The 8,419-nt window shown below is 43.4% G+C and overlaps 1 long non-coding RNA gene across 1 annotated transcript in view; it reads left to right on the top strand.

Moving 5' to 3' along the window:
• LOC117823626 overlaps positions 1-8,419 on the top strand; it is a 180,051-nt gene that overhangs the window by 134,800 nt on the left and 36,832 nt on the right. The gene's annotated exons all lie outside the window — the stretch shown is intronic.

Below are 8,419 nucleotides of genomic sequence, written 5' to 3'. Positions count from 1 at the left end.
CAAAGAGTGTCTGAGGAGCTGGTTCCTAAAGTGTTTGACATCATGGAGTTCAAACACTTTAAAGCCAATTACTGTAAAGCGTTTCCCGGGGACACAAACACAGCTGTGAGTCAGCACGGACCCTCCAATCAAATACAGAAGTGCACATTATGGAGGAACACCACTCTGCACTCCCCGGCTACAGTGAGGACGATAAAAGACGACAAAATACCAGGTCAGAGTAATAATATCGAATCCTGCGTTACGAAGCGCAACTGCAATTTAAAGGGGCAATTACACTGAGGCCTCTTTTAGAGAGAGCAGTTTAAGCACGACTGACATCAGTGGAAAACAGAGATACAAACACGGCTGTGTTACAGTTAAGATGCAGTTAAAACCCCATTTGGAAAAGTAACAGAATAACAGCAGTAATGGGAGCCAGGTCCTGCGGTACTTTCTGGAAGTCCAGTTTAAAGGCGTTTTTCGACCAGAGCAACTTTACGCCAGAACTACGTGTGTTTTGACCGGTGGACCCAGGGTAGTACTTTTCAATGGTCTTGGGGCTTTCGGGGGGCAGAGCCTGCAATGTTGAACGTGTCTGATTGGTAGATTAACTGCAGTGTTTTTATTCTGCCTGCCGTCCACAATAACATCACACACATCTGTGATTCACTTGATTTCTCTTTCTTTCATTAGTTTTTATTTGTTCTATCTTTTTTGTATGTGTGTGTACTTTTCAAAAGAAGAAGCTGTGATTCTCCTGATTTAGCAGCTTGTAACAGTAGTCTTCTCTCAGCCCACCGTGAATGCGTCTCTCCCGGTGTTACGGTTTTAAAAGTGACCCTGTAAACTGGAGACCTTCAGCTGAACGTGTCAGTGTTTGTGGAGTTTACACAACTAGTTTAGTTTTTTATTCAAAATATCCTCATCAGATATATAATGATTGTCTAAAGACGTTTATGAGGGATGCATCCGGCTGAAAGTCTCCAGTTACCAGGGTCGCTGTTTAAACCAAAACACCGGCCAATCTCTGCCACGGCTTTTTGAGTTCAAAAGGATTTTAAAGCCGTGTTGAAACGTCTTTGCTACTCGTGCTTATCTCCTCTCACATGTTGATTCAGTGAATCCATCTGTGATGAAATATAGCACCATCTAAAACAGCGCCAGCTGAGTCTCTTCATGCTAACAGGCTAACTGTTGTGTTGCTCATTATGATACCTGCCTGTCCGTCTGCTCCTATGGTGTCATCTGTGATGAATGGCATTCGTCTTTGTTTTACTGCCCTCTACTGGTCTGGTGGTGTAGTGCATTTACTTTTTTCCCCCCTCCCTACGTCACTGGCCTGATTTGCACAATCTAACCTGGACTGCGTCGAGACCATAGACTGTAAATAAAAATGGACAGCGTTGCTCCGCCTCTTCTCGCTGTACAGTTCTGAAGCCAAAAAATCCCTCTCCTGGGCGCAGCCATTGTGCAGCCAGAGCCTTTGTAATAAGCTCCGCCCTACAGCGTAACGTCACAAGACGCTGTGTGCCCTTTGAAGTTTCGCTCTACGGCGGCTGTGAATCAAAGGAAACCCTGAAGTAAAACCCCGTTTTTTAAACTCTAATAACTAACGAAAAATAAACTTTTCAGAAAAAAGAGGCCTTGGACACAAAACAGTCAAATACTAACTACATATCACCACAGCATACCGATGTGAGAAACATTTGTACGACGTGCATTTATTTTTTAAAGTTTGACTGCTCCCCCATTCAAATGAATGGGGGAGACGGATTTTTTTACCTATACTGCAGCCAGCCACCAGGGGGCAGTCACACTGCTGAAAGCCTCACCACCAGGGCCGTATCCGGAACGCTTGGTCGAGACGCAGACAACAATGGGTGCACAGGAACCTTTCAGTTCAGGGTAAAGTAGTTTGAAATGCACCAAAAGTTCCTGTGAGTAGTTCGTGTTGATGTTGTTGCTCCCTGTGTTTAAACCTGCACACCCTCTCTCTTCACTGCTCCGTCCTGTACACAAACCTGCAGTGAAAGGTTTCTCCTGAATTTTGCTTTCACTGTCAATCTCAGCACGGTGTTGTTGATCACTCCATGTGACACCTTCCCCGAGGCAGCAGACTTTACGAGTATCTAAACATAAATAATCTGTCTTCTTGCTGTTGTTTGTGCGTGCTTCAGTTTGTCATACAGAGGCATCATGATTCATTTTAGTGTGCTTCATGAGTTCCAAACTCCTCTCAGGAGCTTTGAATATTGGGTGCAAACGGTTGCATGTTTTCTGCAGCTTACAGCACTTGAGTGCCTTTTAATGCCGGGGTGGCGTGAAAACAGCCGTTTAAAGTGAACAAGGTTAATCTCACTAACTAGGTGACCTGTAACCGGTCAGGATTAACCTAGAGCTGAGATTGAGGAGCACAGATTCAGCTCTCAGATTATGGTGGTCAGTCAGAAGCAGCAGCAGCAGCATTTACCAACACTCTATCATATGTGGGAGTTTTTTTCTGGAGAGACACGTCAATACAACACACATCAACAACAGCAGCTTTACAATTTTCACAGATGTAACATGAAATATAGGCAGAAAAAATAGAGCATAAAGATGGTAACTGATTGTTGTCTTTAATGACCTTTAAAAGACAAGATAGATTTGAGAAATAAAGGTTTGTGTAAAATAGAGTAAAGTTGCCTCTTGTAAATAACCAAATTGCAGTAAGGCTTTCAAAATAAAGCACTTGGAATCTTGACCAAAGCTCCTAAATGTGTTCAGCATTTCTAAACAGTCACAGTTTGGTCATGTTTAAATAAAGAGGCTAAACTTTAGGTTGAATAAGGAAGTTTGTTTCATATCTTCTTTGACCAGTCCACCATGTCAGTCACTATGACTTTCCCAAGTTTTGAGGTATCATATGTGCAAACAGAGTATCAGGAGGGAAATAAGGTTTAAATAAACACCAGCATCTATGAAGGCAGAGAGGTGTGGATGATCTGGAGGACAGGGCTGTAGGAGGTGCAGTGTGCAGTGTTTTGGAGTCTCTCTCGGAGGTAAAAGTCCGGATACCTCGGCTTCTGCTGATTCATCCTTTTTTTATCTGTCTCCTGTGAGTCTCTAAACTCGATGGAGGTGCATTATTAAATATCTGAAGCACCCCACTGAGTGCTTCTATCTCATGAAACCTTCACAACCTCACACGACCCACAGACACCAGGTCGCTGTGGTGTGTTGGCCTCTTTGATCAATCCCTACAGTGAAACTTAATTCTCACCACTACAGAGCTTAAAGAAATGTTTCTCTACTTATTTTACTGAGTGAAGGATTGAAAAACATCTATGTAAAACACTTAATTAGAAGTGTATTGTTGTGTTTCTAATCTGTGTTTGAAGCTGTCTTTAATTACCTCCTAAAGTAAAACACTGGTGCGGACGATGGAGTTTAATCCTCCAGGCCTGAGATAAATCCTGGGTCCCTGCAGTGAACATGTCGGCTCTGTATGAGAGTCTGAATACACACACTCTTTGAAAAATGAACCCTCATGATAACAGCAGAAGGTCATGGCTCCTCTTCATGAACTTCAGTAACTTTGACCACTGTGTTTGCCACTGAGAGGCTCAGATTGTTGTTCTCTGTGTCTGACAACGTTACAGACTCATCCGGACTAAAGCTGCAAAAACTTTAATTTGACCTTAGCTGCTAAGATCTGAGAGTTTATTTTCGGCTTGTGTGAAGTTAGTGTTTTAAATGGATAGAGCAGTAAGTGCTATCATCACCACCGCTCATGGTTTAAAGCTAGGGTTGGTAGTCTCGGAAAACCAGCATGAAGTTGAATGTAGCATTTCCTCAGGACTCTGTCTAACCCCTCCCCTCCTCCCTCGGAGCTCCTCCAAAACGACGCCCCCCCTGCTCAAATGCACAAGCGCCGCTGATTCTCGACCATATGATGGTGACTGATTCAAAACCGGTCCTCACCAAAACATTCTCATAGTGAAAGTTAAAAACACAAACAAACATGGCTGCTGTTAGTACTCACAACTGTCATGCTAGCATTATCCAGTTGTACCGGTGACAAGATATCAGGAGAAAAGTTATAACACATGTAATACTGTAACAGCTCTACTGTTTGTTACACCTGTTCAGTGTAGATGTTCTTAATTCCTACAGTGTTGACGGTCAGTGAAGGCATCAGGAGAGGTGTGGAGAGTGCGAGTGGGAGAGAGGAGAGGAGAAGTTCTTCATTCATTCAAACATTGATTGTTGTTTTGTTGGTTGTCGTGATCACGGCCGACAGTGACCGGTTATTAAAGCTCAACGTGTTCACCAATCGGCTCGTCATCACTACAGTGTCCGGACGGACGCTACAATAAATCTATATTTTCTGTAGGACTTACTGAACGTCCTGAGCAAAGCACCTCATCAGGTCAGAGGGGACAGGCCCGAGGACGAGCGAGGGGGGCAGTCAGTAGAGTCAGGGGAAGCAGAGGCAGGAGACGGGGACTCGGAGGAGTGCACGCCGGGGAAATGTACGCGCAGGAGGCGGGCAGAATGGCTGGACGGGATTTGATTGGTTTAAAATTTTGGCACCCAAAAAACTGTGATTGGTTGGTGTTTTCCCAGGTTTACTCCGGCTGTAGATAGCAGCTTTTCTTCGCTCTTTTTTAAGAACACATTATGTATTGATTGCCATCAGGACATAAAGATCATTTTAACCAGTATGACAAAAAGTGTATCTAAATCTGATTACCAACCCAAGCTTTAAGTTTCTTTATAGAGATCACTAACCTAAAGTTTCTCTCACCTGCTCCGCTCGTTGATCATATTGATGGACAAGATCCAATATGAAGATGTATGTGTTGTTTAGACTGCTGCATTGCAGAGTCAAACTGATCACACATCATGTCAAATCAATCCACAGAAAAGAGTTCAGACACATTTAGCTTCTGCTTGTTGACACCATAGACCGTAAGGTGAGGTAAAACTGTTAGCTGGGGACTGTAAACTGTAAACATAAATCACTTAAACCAATAAATCATCTTGAATTGATTTTTTTTTACCAACGTGTTTGTATCATAAGATAGTTGCTGGGTAATAAGAGAGATAATGTATGATTAGCAGATTGGTGTGGGAAATAGAATCCTGACATGGTGAGACAAGACCCCTACGCAAAGCCCATAACTACCTGCTAACCATACATTATCACTTACTTATTCTGCTGTGCAGTCGAGCCTAATGGGGTTTTCAGGCTTCTGCAGACAGCCTCAAGTGGACACACGAGGGACTGCAGTGTTTTACACTTGGACATCTTTCTTTAAGGTATAATCACCTTTTTAAAAATGGAGCCTAGTTAACTCACAGTGGTGTGTGGAAGTACCTTGTAATATGATGTTGCAGGCTTTACATCCTGTTTCACTGCTGCAGGCTGAAAAAGTCTGCTGGAGCATTACCCAAACTTTTGTACCTAATACCCAGACCTCATGTCAGCCCTGATTTAAAAACACCAGAGCTCTTCTCCGGCTTGTCGGGTGCATATGAGCGAGGGTAAAAAATGAGTAGTTTCTCCGTATTGCTCATGATTACAGCAAAGATTCCAGGGAACACCTTGGGCACAGTTTCCTTTTAGACTCTGGTCGTGTGATGTTTCCTCAGCACCTGTGGGCTCAGGATCAAGTGATCGGAGGAGGCGGTGTGTTTCCTCATCAGAGGTGTGAGGATCAAGGTGAGCGGAGCCGGCCAAACATTGTCCCTGCAGCGCTGTCACTCCTCGCCGCTCCTCACCTGTCCTTGGGCTCGCAGGATCCCATTAGCAGGAGCAGAGGGAGGACCTGTTCGGGCACAGACACAGTTTCATCTTTGTTTTAATCATTGGTTGGAGACTCTGATTGCTTTTGGGCCGGGCAGACGTGTCTGACATGTGGAATGGAAACTCACCAGCTTATTTCACCACAAAACAAACTGTGCTGTAGCTCTGCTTCACGGCTGATGAGTCCCAGCGGTTTGATCCGTCCTCATGTAGATTTATTTAGTAACAGAGCCGAGGTGCTGCGCCTCCCATCTGCAATGAATAACAATGGGTGGATTACAGATGCCCTGTGCAACCACTGTGTGTGCGTGTGTGTGTGTGTGTGAGAGAGAGAGAGTGTGTGTGAGACAGAGCAGGGGGTGTGTTAGCTCCTGGACCGTCTGCAGCTCAGAGGTGGAGAATGTTTACAAAGAAAATAAATGATTTCTTAGCTCAACTCTACCTCCATCATCTACCTGCCTCTTATCTTCTGTTAACCCCACCTCCACCCTCTCCACCCTCTGATCTGCAGAGTGAAAGCAGCCCACTCTGCGGTAGATTACAGATGTTGACAGCATGTATGAGTCTGGGGAAATTAAGAGCTGCTAATAGTTTGTGATGCACTTTTTTAAAGAGCGTTATCACACTTTCAACCATTATTACCTTTCACTTCGTCTCTGTTATCACTGTTTGCAGTGTGGAGTCCCTCAGCAGTCTGCAGCAGGTGACAGGAGAGCATGATATGCTTATGACACTGTGAGGTGATGAGAATCAGAATCAGAAACACTTTATTTATCTCAGGGGAGATTCAGTTGTTCACAATAAAGAATAACATTTGAGTAAATAAAAAGGTAAGAATAAAAAAAGGAATAAATACTGAATACAATTAAATAAGATTGAAAATAATACAGATACACACAATATTTACAATTAGCATTTTACCAGGCATTAATAATGAAAGTGACATAAACAGAGCAAATGTTAGGGATATTAAAGACGATAAGTATATTACACAGAGAGAAATTGTTTGTGATATTACACAGTAAAAGAAGTTGTTGATCGGTTAAATATCAGATACATTTTGTCAGGGAGAAGTGTGATACTCAGAGGGAGCAGTTGTAGAGTTTGATGGTTTGATGACTTCCTGTTGCATTTTTAGGAGCATCTAGGGGGATAAGCCTTAAGGCCAAATTCAACCAGATCCATGTCCGGTCCGTCTCTGATCCTTCACGGCACCGGATCTGATAGGTTTCTATTCTAGTCTCTGATCCGGCAGGTCAGAACGCAACGGATCAGATACGCAAGAGATGTATTTTTGCCGGATGCCGGAGCACGACGCATCAGTCTCAACAGAGCAGATGGAGCGGGACAGGAAGTCAGGTTTCACCAAAACAAAATGAAAACATCCGGTTCATTTTCAGAATAAAACACTCTGTGTTATCACCAGATCGTATTTCACTTAACTACAACAACAAACTGTCATGGTGAGCGGAGCCAGGCCTGGAGTCAACAGGTCAGAGGTTTTCAGAGGACCAGAAAGACAACATGGATGAGGTGAGGAGGAGGAGAATCCTTGATTCAGTGATTACCGCGGGGAAACCTCGGTCACATGACTCCAGCTGTTCGGTGGTCCTGCTCCGTGCTGCGTTCTGAAAACTTAGCTGGTGGACGGACGAGAGAGCACGGAGCAGGGTCGCAGTTAGGGCTGAACGATTTTGGAAATTGCGATTATTTTCCTTAATATTGCGATTGCGATTTAGTATACGATTATTTTTTCAAGGTCCTCTTCATGTATTTTTCAACAAACACAAGTAATAAATCAATCTGTATTGTAATAAACAATATCAGATTTATTATACACAAACTGTTCTTTCTCATAGGCTAGACTTCTGTTAAGATAAAGGCAAATGAAGCATGAATTAATATGAAAGACGGTTTATTTATCTACTTCAATTACAGTTGTAAACTTACTGAATCCTTTGACTTGCAGTCTTGTAAGCGTTCACCACAACTAATTAACAAAATTCTGCCAAAGAAGTGTTTTCAGTTTAAAGCATGTTTGGATGTGAACCAGCCGACTGAAGGTGTTGCTCACAGAGGAGACGCTCAGCTGGGGGCTGCGGCTGAGTGACAGGTCTCTTTTTCTCCGCTGCCGGACTGATTCTGACCCGGTTGCGCTCCTGACTGACACCTGACCACGTAAACATGCTTATTTTTCTCAATAAGAACGAGTAGACAGGAAACTGGACACTGTGAGTCTGAAATATGATTCAGTTCAGTTGTCCTGTTACAGTAAATCCACATGTTGTCTGGGTCTTCACTGACTCTGCGTCTGCGGAGATTATTTATCAGCCTGCTCCACATGTTGATATTCAGCGTGTTGATTACTTTGTACGTCCCAATATGATCGGTTCTTCTGCTGAGGTCATTTTTAACAAAACAACAAATCAAAACTTAGCGTGGCTTAAGTTGTTTTCTTCATCCCCCGCTCACACCTGTCTCGTTCTTCTGAGGTTTTTTTTGACGTCGGCAAATCAGCTGAAAGGCGCATTACGGCCACCTACTGCATGCATGTCACGTAAGGCTGCGTCTGTGTACATGAAACTTTTTTTTCTTTTCTAATCGCAGCATTTGCAATTTGATAATTGCATTCTATGACATTGCGAT

This window comes from Notolabrus celidotus, chromosome 13, assembly GCF_009762535.1.
Source record: "Notolabrus celidotus isolate fNotCel1 chromosome 13, fNotCel1.pri, whole genome shotgun sequence".
Classification (NCBI taxonomy): Eukaryota; Metazoa; Chordata; class Actinopteri; order Labriformes; family Labridae; genus Notolabrus; species Notolabrus celidotus.
The sequence above is the reverse complement of the archived record's forward strand: the minus strand, read 5'-3'. Positions and strand labels throughout refer to the sequence as shown.